The following is a 15,052-nucleotide window of genomic DNA, read 5'->3' on the forward strand; positions in this document are numbered from 1 at the left end:
TTATCTTATTGGTTGAATTTTTTTAATACAAAATGTGTAGGTCGCAACGAGTTATGGTGAACGGGGAATTCTCTGGTTGGACAGACGTCACAAGTGGAGTTCCTCAGGGAAGTGTCCTTGGCCCCATACTTTTTTCACTTTTTATCGATAAACTCGATCAGGGTATCGATGGAATTACTAGCAAATTCGCAGATGATGTGAAGCTAATGGGAGTAATCGGGAATGAAAGCGATAGGGAGTTGCTCCAGACCAACTTAAACAAGATTGCAGCATGGGCAAATGAATGGAGCATGACGTTTAGCGTAGATAAGTGCATGGTCGCTCATTTTGGTTCGAACAACCCACGGTTCTCTTACGAGTTGAATGGTGTCACTATCCCGGATGCAACTAGAGTCACCGATTTGGGAATTCTCATTGACGAGCGACTTAAGTTTTCTGAACACTGTTCAGCGGTTGTCAAAAAATCGAATAGAATGCTTGGTCTCATTTTCAAAAAGGTCTCTTCGCGTTCTCCTAAAGTCATTCTTCCGCTTTTTCGAGGCTTAGTTCGTCCTGGACTGGAGTATGCTGTAAGGTTTTGGAGACCATACCTACAGAGGGACATAGACTTGGTTGAAGGGGTGCAGAGAAGAGCTACGCGTGTCCTTATTGGCACACAGGGCTTGAGTTATGAAGAAAGACTTCATTTTTTGAATATGTTTACATTGGATGAACGCAGGTGTCGAGGAGATATGATCGAAGTGTTCAAAATTTTCAATGGGATGGATAGGATGGACCATGAACTTTTAGTACACCGCCAATCGACTGCTTTTACAAGGGGACACCAGTATCGATTGGTGAGGGACAATGCAAGGTTATGGTGTCGCAGGGAATTTTTCTCCAATAGGGTTGTTAATAAATGGAATAGCTTACCCCCGGAGGTAGTAAATTGTAACACAATTGACACGTTTAAAAAGAAATACGATAAACATGTTGGGGTAAATCGAGAAGCTATCCATTCTTAGAATAAGACAACCATAAGTATTCTTTATGGGCATTGTATAATATTTTATCATGTGTATATATTGTTTGTAATTTGTGTTAATTGCATTTTTAATTGGGTTGCTGTATTTTTGAAACATATGACAACCATATTTTTATGGGCATCTTTTTATCAGCCACCTCGTTGGGCATTTTGCCTGTTGTGGCGTTGTATTTGTATTTGTATTTGTATTTGTGTGTGTGTGTGTGCACCGGTTGCATTTTCTTGAATGCAACCGATGCGCCTATTGGTTGAATTTTTCAACTTTCATAAAAGTTCTTTTATAAAACTTTATAGTATAATCCCGGCCGGATTACACTATAAAAATTTTATAACAATTATTTAAAAAAAAGCAACTAATAAATTTATCGGTTGCATTTGCTCTAATGCAACCGATAAATTTATTAGTTGCTTTTTTCAAGTTTTATAAAATAACTTTCATAAACCTTTTATAGTGAAATCCCATCCTTAGATTAGTTCCTCAACTAAGTTTTCAGTTTATAGACTGAATATCGAGTAAAATAAACTTGTAGGGGTATCGGGGGAACCACCAAAAATATTCAAGTGCTAGGGTCTTCAAACGTCTTAATCCGGCCATGAGTGAACACCGTACGTGGATAACACTGTTTAATAAAAGAATTTTTTTTTAAGTTTGAAAAAATTAAAAGATTAAAAATTTAAAAAAATAATAAATATTTAAAAAAATAACAAATATTTAAAATAATATTTCAAATATTTATAATTTTTTAAATAATTTTAAAAATTTAAAAAGAAAAAAATTAATATTTTTAAATTAAATTTAAAAGTTATTAAAGTATGTAGTCAATTAAATATTCGTAATGAACAGAACGGCTTATAATTTTGGTCCCGTCAGTGGCCCTTGTTGGCAGGTTTTATTGTATAAAATTGTGAAATATGGACAAAAGGCAGTTGAAGTTGCTATATCTCAATCTCAGAACGAAACAAAGGGATAGACGTATGTGGGTACATTATATTAATGAGCAGGGACCCTCATATGGTGTTTTTAAGGGTATTTATGGCAAATAATTCAAAAAATTCAGTGCAAAATAAGCTTTAAAAAGTAGCCAAAGATGCGGACGAATTCGCTCCGCATCCGCATCGTCTGAATAGCTCCGAATAAACCTATTGTCAAAACTTCTATGTGCGGATGCGGAGCCCGCACTTAGGTTTTGACACATGCGGACGACGTCCGGACCCGCATGAACATTTCCTAGGTGCGGAGATTTTTCGGCTCGTCTGAAAGGCGCAGTATATTCCAATTGTTAAAACTTCTTCCGGACCCGCATCCGCATCCGCGTCCGCATCCGCATCCGCTCCGTGTGAAAGGGCCCTAACAGATGAACTGTCCGAGATGATACGGAGTTGAAGACTCTTGCAGAAATAATGACCTTCTATGATAGGAATACCAACCGTCCTCCTTTTTGATGTCATTCCAAGCGTCCTCCTAACGTTTCGGAAAATTCGCCTTTTTGTCCTCCTTTTCAGGTTTCCGGAATTATTTTTCATTTTTATTCTGGGCAAATTTTTCTTTTCTCCACTTTGAAACACATATTTCTTCATTCTATTTCTCTATTAACTCTATTTCTTCTGATAATTCCGAAATTATTTTTCCATTAGTTGAGATTGATATTCAATAATTATGAAATGATTTTGTTCAATCAGTCTGAAATTATTTATTTCACTAATTTTTGAAATTACTTAACATTTCTTCAATTTGTATAATTACATATGTTACGGAGTTTGAAGTATAGTCGTACCGTTCTAAAACATAGTGTACTCCTGAGTGACCCGCGTGCTTTATCGATTTTTTTTTTATAAGTCTTTCAATGTGTCCATTATTTATTTTCTCGAAATAAACATCGGGCAGCCGCAAAACACTTCGAAGGCCGTGCATTGAAGGCCCCTCCCTGCTCTCAAAAATAATGACAACCATCTTACATTATTTTGCGGTTAGTTTGATCTCTTTGAAGTACTTGAAGGTCTTCGAGTGAAGGACAGACAAAAAACATCCTAGACAAACATCGAAATTTTCCGATAGCGGGAATATTTGAGATTTTTTTCTTTTCCACATGCATCGAATGTTTAGCATATTTCCGTAGGAAACCTCCAAATTTCGGAAAAAATGTCAAATTCATTCCCACCTTTATAAGTGTCGGGACGTATACAGATTAAGGTCGGTTTAGGCCTTGGGTGTGGAAGAAAATATTGGGTGCCTTAAATTAGAAAGAAGAGTAAATTTGGGGTTTTGCGAGTTCCCTTCGAAGGTCGGGGCCCGTTACGTCCGCCTCTGCGTCTGGACTAACGAATTTTGTTTTCCTTACATGGAAATTCTCATTCTTAACTGCCAAAAAGTTGAATCTACAGTTTTTTAAATCCAAAGAAGGAAGAAGAAAATTCACGTGGGGTTATTACAGGACAGATTTTAAGAAATTTCTTCCAAGACCGCCGCTCATTCAGTAGATTAAAAATCCACCATTAGTGATTAATGACAGCGGTATCGCAAGCCTCATTTCTTTCCCGAGAAAAATTCACAAACCCGAAAAGTTATTTGAAGTAAAATAGAGAGAAAAAATAATAATGGGAATATATTCTGCGTTTATTCCAGTAAAAAAAAAAACGGACATGCACGGCAACAAACAGTGAAGACTGCGCCCATCAAGAAAACGTTTGGTTTTGAGAGCCGAAAGAAAACGTTTTTTTTTGGGGCTAAGAAAGGTAGAGAGACAGAGACATCGGTATAAGATATCTCAGGTTTATTTCCCTTAAACATGAGGAAAAAGAGGGGTTTTTCCTCAAAAAAACATAATAAAAAAAAACTTTTATTGTCGTTTTCCACGGTAGCCGAGGGACCCTGTGTAAAGTTTTCTGCATCTCTCTCTGTCTTCGAAATCTTTTCAAGTTTAAAAAAAAGAAAAACTCAAAGCTCAACTTTGATCTTCTCAACGGATCCCGAGTTTTTACGATTGCCGAAGGAGTTTGAAAAGTTAAAGCACTTTTAAGCTATAAAATGGAATTAGGAAAAAGCACTTGAACCCCTTCCAAAAACATTCTCACAAGCGTTGCACCGATTTCACTTTCCAGCCATTTTTGCGAACTTCACCTGCGAACGACTAAAAGAGAATCTTCTCTCTCTCTCTGGAACGAAAAGATAGTTGTTTTTCCCCCTTCACTCTTGAAAAGCTTTCGCTCGCTTGATAATATACGTGGAAGTCTTTGCTGTTGCTACTGCTTTTCTCTCCGACTCGGTGTAATTAGGGTAATGAAGTCTTTCGCCGCGCGCGCACACACGCACACCATTATAATGACGAGGTTTTTCTTAATCCGGATCCTTTATCTTTATCTAATCTCGGTGAGAGAGATGCAATTAAGAAAGGACTTCTCGGAGACTTTGCTGGAAAACTAAAAGTTTTATATTGAAACATCCGTTTTTCTAAAGCAAAATGCGACCCGTCAACTCTAGTGTTCGCTGGAACGGAAGAGGAGAACTTTCTTGGACCTATTTTGTCTCAAGGTTAAAAGATGGATAGTGTGGAAGAAAATCTCATTATTAAGATGTAATATTCAGTTATTATACTACAAACTAGAAAGATAATAGAATAAAGGTGAAGACTGCGACTCGTCATTAGTTCCTCGTCTGATAGACATTCTTCTTAAAACTGAGAGCTATCTCTTAGCCAAGAGACCACGTCACCTCAACCTTGCAACGCGAGCGAGCACGAGCTCCACCAGGTTGACGATAAATTACTGTTGTAGAGCCCAGTTGCCCTAAATTTTTATGTTTCGAAGTTTATAGAATTGTCATATGGGTGATTTTTTATGCTTATCGTCAATTTATCTTTTCTTGCCTTCGTCGGGGGCGGCTATGTTGTTAACATGTTGTTCAATGAAATTTCCGGACATACCCATTCTTCAGGAATTCATGTATATCTCTCTGAAATATGAAGTAGGGTGTGTCGGTCCTTCAATCTTCAATGTATAAAATCAAAAAAGCGCAATCCAATCTATATGATGTACCGAGAACGACGCGAGTGATTCGATACTTGTGAGCACGGGGCAAGGGAAGCCACCACTGTAAATCTTTGTTAACTTTTCCGCCACTACTCTGCCTCTTTTGAGGTAACGGACGTAAGGTGCTTTGCATCAGTCCGGGGTTGTGAGCGGTTCTATCTATCTATCTATCTATCAATCTATGATGTACCGGCTGTCGACGAATCATCTCATATACGAATCTCGTTTCTAGTTTCGTAAATCATTGCAGCTTGTCACCCCATTTACATACGAGAGCTTAGCGAATCGCTCAAAGACAACGGGTAGTGTGAGTGTGTAGACGTACCTTTATAAAGTCGGCTCGTGTCTCCAACCCGCACCAGTGAGTTTGTTCATTTTTCATTGTAGTGTTCAAGGTCGTTTTCTTCATAACGCTGTTGAAAAGAAGGTTGAAAAAAGTGTTATTTTGATGATAAATTCAATCAAATAAGAAAAACGAATTATTGTATAGCAACAAGAGCACGTGTTCCCTTGATTTTTAAAGAGTCTGTCTGAATCAAAACCAATCGCTGGTCCCTATGAAGAAAAAAAGTACCGGTGAGATTCCATTGGGGCTCCAAAACTAGTGCAGATGAATTATCGAAGGTAACGGAAAAGTAAGTGATGAAGTGACTTTCAGCGACCATGACACTGGTTTATGGCTTACAATCAGACAGGATGAAGAAAGCTGGATAGATTTAAGAAGCTGCGTTTTGAACAAATTCATTTTTCCACGTATTTCATTAATGTCACATAAACGAAAATTGAGGGCCGATTTCATTTTAGTGTAGCCTACAGCTGTCAGATTAGGGGAATATAGACATCAGGAAATCCATTAGCTTGAATGAGGAAATATAATCAAGAAGTCCCCCTTCTGTTGGGGCAAGCGGTCAGTGGAAAACAAAGGATGAAGAATCCAGTTCTAATATAGATCTGGAAACATTCGAATCGTCGATATATCGGTTGTAGAAGGGTCACCCCTTCTGATCGTCATTGCGCCGAATCTAATTTTTTTCATATCTAATTCCTCAAATATACTGATGCTTATCCATTAACATCGTCTAACAGCGCGTCAAATTTTTAAGCTATCCTTTCCCCTCCCCCCTATATTTCATGGCATTCTTTTCCGCTTGATCAGTCAAACTTCGACAAAGTTCCTGTATAATTTTAACTTGAAAGCACCAAAAACAGCAACACCGCATTATTTTATTTACACCCAAGATTCCTTCCAGCAACAATGGCACCGACCATTCCCCCCCCCCCCCCACCTCCCATGAGACAAACATTTACGAAACCAAACACGAGCTATCAATTACTTGATCATATCTAATCGCTCAGGTAGGTAAATACGTGTCTTAATTCAACTCGATAGGAAATTTTCCTCGAATTTATCGCAGTAGGATTACAGAAAATTAATTTTATACACGAAACTATATATATATACTGTATAAACGCTTCAGCAAACCACAGGTATCATCGTAATCCGGTAACAAAGACATAAACATATAAACGACGTACGGAATATACTTTCCTCTCTCCGCTCTATATTACAACAGGATCAGTAGCATTTTATCAACCGAGGATTCATCACCCTGAATACGTTGTATCCTTTTACATTTCCGTATTTAAAATAAAACTAACCATAAAACTCCGTTTGTCTTTCCGAAATTCGTCGCACCCCGAATACAATAAACTTGAAAATCCCGTGGAAAGAACCGGAAAACAGCGGAGACAAAATCGCGATTATATTCTCCACAAGTCGAATTTTCGACGTCGCGAGAGAGAGAGAGAGAGAAAGGAAAACGAGAGGAAAACCCATTCCCAACAATGATTCCATGTAACGATGAAAATAGCTTAACTATTAGTTCTAAAAGAGAGATAAGATTGTATTTTCCTTTTCCTTGCCCAGGAAAAATTGAAATAGTAATATAAAAGAAAAAAAATTAGACCGCAAAAGTCTCGCTTTTGTTTCAAGGGGAAACACACACACAACCATTCTATTCTCTAGTTTTCCCCTCGCTACATTCTCTTACCTTTTAATTTCCCCTGAGAAAAGTTTCCCCCCCATTGGCGGAGACAAATACAACACCCACGTACAACCGAAAAATTAAAATACAAAACTCTTTTGCCTTCGAGAAGATAAAGGACCACGTAATTAAGCTTTTCAATTTATCAAATTTGGGTCCTCGGATATAATTTTATTAAAGGACGAGGAAAGGAGGAGGTGGGAAAAAAAAAAACACAAGATTCAAAATAGAAACAAAACACAATTGAAGCAACTTCAAAAGCGAAACAGAGTGAAATTGTTTTCCAGGAATACATTTTCGTTTAGAATTGTTTAGGTTGTTGTGAAAATATATGGAAATATTTTCCGCGCGTTTTCCATTGAAACAGTTTTCCCTGGTTACTAAGTCTTGTTTTGCTGGCATTTCAAGCTCTAATACTTTTTTAAGTGATCTATAAGGGAGGGGTAATACTTCGAAAGGGTTATAATGTTTAAGGAATATAAATAGTTATAATGTATAATTCTTTTTGTAGAAATATAAATCTATTTCTATCAACGTCATCGAGAGGAATCGTCAGTACCGTAAATTACTTTGTATGTATTGATAGGCTTTTAGGGATTTTTCTCTCGAATTAGGTATTAGACAAATGAAAAACTATAATACTATCCATTATGGGAGTAGTTGGAATTTTTAGGTTTTTTTCCTGATAGGCATGCGATAAAATTTCGTAAAAGATTACGTGGGATGTTAAGAGTTAAGTTTGCATTAAAATAACGTGTATTTTTGCTCGCATAATCGCATGGTGGATTGTAATTAGGTTATATGGATGTTGTATAGTAATCAAACTATACCAATCCAACAACAAACCACCAACTACAACACACACATATTAAATCACAAATTCAAATACAAAACTATTTTGCCTTCGAGAAGGTGGGTCCTCGGATATAATTTTATTAAAGGACGAAGAAAGGGAAAACGAATCAAAATAGAAACACGATTGAGCAACTTCAAAAGCGAAACAGAAATTGTTTTCTAGGAATTCATTTCGTTTAGAATTGCTGTTGTTGTAGAAATATATATATGAAATATTTTCCGCGTTTTCCATTAAAACAAATTTTCTACCTAAATCTTGTTTTGTTAGCATTGAATTTTAATTGCTAATACTTTTAAGTGATCGAAAAAGGGAGAAAAACCTTTTAATTCTTATTTTTATAGAAATATTATCCATTTTTTTAACTGTTTCAAAAACGTTATCAACGTAATAGAGATTAATCCTCGATATCGTAAATTATTTTATATGTATTACATGTATTGGTAAGCTTTTAGCATGTTTTTTTCGGGTTAGGTATTAGCCAAATGAAACTAAGATGCTGGGAATTGTTACTTTTAGGTTGTTTTTATCATCGACGTATGGCGGAATTACGTAGAAATCACATGCGATGTAGTTTGCATTAATAGCATGTATTTTTTAATACAATATCGATAATCCTATGACAGATTGTACTTAGATGTTATTAATGGTGAAACAATTTTTGAAGCATTTTTAATACTTTTTGAAAGAATTTTGTCCTGTAGGTCAGACAAGATCTCTATATATGGGTTTCCTTGCCAACATATATTAAATGTTATTTTATGGCTTTTTCTTTCGATACCTGTTTGATCAATTAGAATTTCTGTTACCAAAAATAGTAATTTTAAGACAGGGTGAAATACTGATTTGGTCTTTTTCCCCTCCGATATAATCGGGAATGGTTTACTTTTTGTCATTAATGACAGCAGCTTCATTGCTGTCATTCAGATGGGAGAGAAATATTTAAAAAACGATGCCGAAATTAGGCCTTGTCCCATAAGCGCATCCACTTTTACCCCTACCTCAATTTCGACTATTTCCAATCGAAACTGTCATTTGCAAATTCCACACAATCAGTGCAGAGAGGCTATAGTAGCAGTAGTGTATACACATTTTTTCATCATTGAATCAATTTTTGATGTTATTGTGTCAAATTAATCGATTAACCCGAGTGATAAGCATGATTACTGAAAACTGAAATTTTTCTACGGCATCATCATCATCATCATCGAATTTTCGTCTGATAATCGAAACCAGTATTATTTTTCCACCAAGTCTGACATCGAAATTTATGCATTTATTTGTTCACTTGATTTGTATAGCTTCTAGGCTTTATTTATGTCTTTGGAAAATGCTGTTACTCACATTAACATATATTAAACTGAATCCACAGTACTCGTCAGGTATTATAAACCCATTGTAATGTTTCACCTCTTGATCACTAAAAAGTATGTATTAGCGCTTAAACTTTGATGTCAACAAAACAAGATTTACCAACCAGGGAAAACAGTTATAATGGAAAAACAGTTTTTTTCCAAAACTCATCAATTCTAGACGAAATGTATTCTTAGGAAACAATTTCTCTTTGTTTCGCTTTTGTTTCTATTTTGAAATTTTTTTTCGTCCCTTAATAAGATTATATCCGAGCACCCAAATTTGATAGATGGAAAAGCTAAGTTGCGTGGCCCTTTATCTTCTCGAAGGCAAAAGTGTTTTGCATTTTAATTTTTCGGTTGTAAGTGTGTGTGTTGTATTTGGTGGATTGGTATGTTTTGATCATTTAACACACGAATTCGCAGGAACCGTCACGCTTTGTCTAGGGGGGACGATCCAGAAAGTAAAATAGTGCCAAATTCCTGCAAGAATCCAATTGAGCAGAGATCTACCTTGAGCCTTCTCCTCATATGGCTTGACGTGAAAATTTTTGGTTAACCTAAAACAGATGGAGTGTTACTGACTCATTTGGTTCCCTTTGCTTGTTTCTGGATTTTTCATTCCTTTCATATTAATAACGAGTTCGGGAAAGTGCACAAGTACGTAATTTTTACAATGTTATTATGCACGCCAGGGTAGCGATGACCAACTATTCTCCCTTACGAATTGAATAGTAAAGTTATTCTCGATGCAACGGGGATCACCGAGGAACCGATTTGCACATTCTCATAGCCGAGTGACCTAGGCTTTCTGAATATTGTTCAGCAGCGAATCGAACAGGATCCTCTGTTTCATTCTTAAAATGATCTCTTCGCGTTCTCCTAAAGTCATTCTACGGGGCTTGGTATGTCCTGACCTGGAATATGTTGTGCCTGTAGGATGGACCATAAGTTATTTAAACAACATCAATCGACTGCTTTGACAAGGGGACGCCAGTATCGTTTAGTAAGGGACATAGGTAGTGGTGCCACAGGGAGTTTTTGCCCTAACAGGGTTGTGAATAAATGGAATTTCGTGAGTCCACTACGGGCACGCTCGAAAGAAATATCATATAAATAATATAAATGGAGATGGTTATCCATTTTTACATGAGACAATCACACGAGTTTCATGATTATTTGTTTTTTATGATAATTGCTTTTTTGAGCTGTTGTAATTTAAATATATATAAAATGATCAAAAAATCTGTAGAAACTTTAAAAATTTATAACAAACCGGAAAAATAACCAAAATAAAAACAACTTGCACGGTTCGCATCGCTAGATCAAGGAAAAAAAAATTTTAAGACACAAAAAATAACTTAAAAAAGTGCTGATAGGTGGCGCTAGCCTACACAAGTCAAAGAGAAGATACGCAACGAACAGAACGCCTCCAAATCTTTTATTACAGCAATATGTGTTCCGCATGACCACCACCGCAGGGGATAAGTCGCAAATCTACCAACGGCAGAGTCCGGATGTATACATGGCATCTCTCGGCGGATCGCATATTTCAGTTTCGACAGATTGGATGGACCGGATCCATACACCAGGGATTTCAAATATCCCCTTAACCAGAAGTCTGCCGGTGTCAAATCTGGAGACCGAGGAGGCCATGAGAACTTGCAACGCCTGTTAATTCTTCCCCGAACGTCTGCATCAGTAATGCCTTAACCGAAGTAGCAGTGGGACTAGTTACGCCCGAGTGGCGTGGTGGAAAGATGTTCGTCTATCGCCGTGAAGGTTGCTGTCCCGGGTTCGAACCCATGGTAGGATATAGATAAGATATTTTCCCAAACGAACTTGAGGTGACCACCGATAGACAACGTCTTCATTTACAACCCATCTCATTAACGACAGTAAATTGCAATACAGCGATATGACCAGAGTTGGTGAAGTAGTAGTGTGACTAGAGCTTGCATAAACGTGATGTAGAAAGCGCATCTCTCTTTCAAGCAAACACAAAGACGTTGCTGGATTTGACTCGCCTGTGATGTGTGGTGGTGGTCATGTGGAGCTGTAATAAACGATTTGGCGACATTGTAATTGTTATTTGCGTATCCTTTCTTTGACTTGTGTGTACGTCAGCGCCACCTATCGGCTGCTTTTTAGTTATTTATTTTTCCTGTCAAAAAAAAATCCCTTGACCTAGCGATGCTAACCCTGCAAACCGTTTTTCATTTCGGTTGTTTTTCCGGTTTTTGTCCATTTTTAAATTTTCTACGAACTTTTTTCCCCCACCCTATATTTTACATCCTTATTTATTTATTTTTAACAAGCATCTTTTTCCCCTATTTGGACATTTTGCTTTTTGTAACCTTTGTGCTTGTTTACAATGATTTAAAATTAAAAATATTTCATTTTAAGTGGATACATTTTTAGAATTTTTATTTCCGTATTCACAGTTTACAAAAAAAGTTCCAAGAATTCGTCTTCGAAATTGAGGAAATATTAATGTCGAAAATACACACACATGATGATGATTCATGATCGGAAATAATATTCGAATATTCATTGTGAAATCTCTCCTCTAATATTGTTTCCGTTAATATGAAGCAATCCATGTAATTAGAAACTTCCTTTTCGAAATTATTTTCCTTCATGAAATTATCATTTCCTAAGATTTAATTTCGTTCTGAAGAATCCCTCGAAAAATTTCAGGGAATATTGATCTATAATTACAAATGTTATCGATAATGAAGTAACTAGATATTACTTTTCAAACTATTTTCAAGTGAATCCCTTCGTAGAAATCATCTCTGGTAATGTTTCGAAATGTTTCATGATTCGTGAATGTATGCAGTATAACCTGTTCTGGGAGGTTATGGATCAGCGCAGATCAAGGGGAAGGGGGCGCAGCTGATGGAAAAAGTTTATGAGAACCTCTGCAGCATAGGCCCAGTACCTATACATATAAAATAACATGTCCTGACTGACTGACTCATCGACTGATTCACTGACTGGCAGATTCATTATCGCCGAGCCGCAGCTGCTGAATTATGAAATTTGGTCAGTAGTTTCACTTTGTGAAGTAAAAACTCACTAAGAAGGTGCTTTTCGAAATTCGATCCCTAAGGGGCTCATAAGGGGGTTCGAAATTTGAATAGAGAATCATGCCGAGCCGAAACCGCTGGGGGGGGGGACCAGAGCCCCATGTCCCCTTCCCGATATGACCTTGCTGTTGGTGATAGATTTGAATGCTGTGTATGAGGCGTATAGGCGGGTAAAAGGAAAGAAATAAAGGGAAAAACCAATCAGGGTGGGGGAGGAACAGTACACAGACAGTAGATAACTGGATAAGAGAGTTACAGAGAGATAAGAAGTGTACAATATCTTGCTTTTTTGCCTCACTTACGTCTTACTTCCGTGTACTGTATATAATAGAAAGATTAGTCCCGAAAAAGACACATTATATATATATATATATATATATATATATATATGAGGGAGGGATGGCGTGGAAAATGAGGGGGGGAAAAGCTGAGGACAACAGGGAGGACGAGAGAACACATACAGCTTTGCATCATAGGGTTACACTAAAGCTTCGAGATGAGGAAACAAAGAAGTTGAAGAAACAGTCAGCTTGATTGAATTCATCCCACTGGCACACAATACTACGTCCCTGATCGTAAAGGGGTTCATGAACATTACCATCACCGAACGAAACAAAAATCCCACCACGTGAAAGTACATTCGATTGTTTACTCATTAAGGGTTCACGAAGCTTGCCCAATTCGTGTCATTGTTACGGGCCAATCAAAGTCCTCATTCACTCTTGATATCTCATTCTCCTCCAAGAGTTTCCCTGGCTGAATTTTTCTAATGAAACCAAGCCCCCGTATTTTTGACTTCTCCATAGGTTACTTTATTTATTTCTGCCGCGCAATCACTTTTCACCCGTGTTAATGAATCCAATCAATGGATTTCCTTTGATAAACCCTTTCATTCCTTAACCCTTCCCGAATTTCGTACAGATATGACCTTAGAAAACCGAACTCAACGTCGACGTAAACTTGAAGAGTTATTGCTGCTGTATTAGTGGGTTGAGGTTACCACGGCGTTGTCAATGCCATCATGTATTCGTGTATATTCCAGAAAATACTATAATGACGGATTATCTCTGCCTTCTCTCGAATACACTCATGTAATATCCCAGGCTGTGTATTCAAATTGTCTCCCCATAAATACCGAAAACCCTCATCATTTAAACGGTTTCAGACTTCGCAACGTGTCACCGTCGTTTGTCGAGAGGTCCTCCACCCTGCCGGAGAGCAAAAGGGGGGATGGGGAGGTGCTCTTGAATAATAATATTCAGTTTAACACCAGTGAATAACAATCACGTTTCCAACCTCTCGGCGACTCTGTTATTTCATGAACTCTCGAAACGGATATTATATAAGACACGGAGAGTCGCGTCGTCGTCATCATCATTATGAAAATGGGGGGGGAACAGGTGGCTCGAAAATTTAACGACAGAACCAGGTTCCATCCTCTCGATCACGATTTGTATCTTTGCCGGGAATGCACCCGCACTGCAATAAAATGCAGTACCCGGAGAACCTATACGATCTATAGATGTAGTTTTGTTGCCGTTAATATTCCTCCCCACAACATCTGTGGGTGTCAGCCGAGCCGGAATGGGTAAGGGGGAAACCCTTGAAAGATTGTGGAAATGGTTCTCGAATGGGATTCGGTTGTAGATTTCTCTTCCCAATCCGCAAACCTCTCATATAATGCGTATATGATACGAGGAAAGCAACTGCTGTTGCTCCACCCGAACGTAACAGAAATTCTTCCACGTGGAGTTAGAGGGTTTCAGTCGGAATTCATAATTCACGATTGGTCTTCTCTTATCGGTTGTGGTATTAGCCGCGTTATACACGACGCGAACTCTCTCTCTCTCTCTCTCTCTCTCGAATACCGGGATGCACTGGTCTCTCTCTCTTGATTGGGTTCTAATGAGTTCTGCCGGCACTGGAGAGCATACTTATATGAGAAAGTTGTTGAGGGGGAAATCTTCGCTGCTGTTTCCGATTAATCCTGTGTATTGCATTTGATGGCAGGAATCATAATCGATGTGGCACGGAACACGGTGGAAAAAAAAAACCCTTGTGTGTGGTTTCTTTCTGGGTGGAGTACTTTTCCGACATTTTGTTAACGACTTCCTTGATTTGTGTTGTTGATAATTCAAATGCTTAATAAAATTAGGCTGTGTTTGATCTTCATTTAGCTAATGAAAACGTATGAAATTTACAATATATTAATTTCGCGCACGCGCGATTATATCGTAACAATCGACAAAAGATAGGTCTTTGCTTCGCTGGTGACGTCGCATAGGTAATTTTGATATTAAGTAGAGCTCCTTGAAATATCAAACTCACTGTCACCGTCACAAAATATCACCGTCGTCACTGAGCGAAAGTGTGACGTCAGTGTTATCGCTCGCTGTAGCCCCATCTTTGTTTCTTATCCTGCTTATTTTTTGCAACGATCAGACATCACTGGATGCCGGGAAAAACCAGTTTTTGTTCGAAGATGGAGGACGATGAGTACACTTTCCTTTATATTACTGTCTTGTTATTAGGTACAGATAATGTGTCTATACAACAGAGTGGGATGCCATCTATTTTCATCCATCTTTGAGCTAATAGCAGGGTTGCCACTGCAAGGAAATGAAGGCACCCATCTATCGACGGTCGGTTCAAGCTCGTTA

At 37.8% G+C, this 15,052-nt stretch overlaps 1 protein-coding gene across 1 annotated transcript in view; it reads left to right on the plus strand.

The window, feature by feature from the left end:
- Positions 1 to 15,052, plus strand: part of LOC149089440 (teneurin-a-like) — a 415,199-nt gene that overhangs the window by 188,013 nt on the left and 212,134 nt on the right. The gene's annotated exons all lie outside the window — the stretch shown is intronic.

This window comes from Pholcus phalangioides, unplaced genomic scaffold (genome assembly GCF_987345545.1).
Source record: "Pholcus phalangioides strain wild (caught in Gottingen) unplaced genomic scaffold, Ppha-v1.0 ptg000002l_1, whole genome shotgun sequence".
Taxonomy (NCBI): Eukaryota; Metazoa; Arthropoda; class Arachnida; order Araneae; family Pholcidae; genus Pholcus; species Pholcus phalangioides.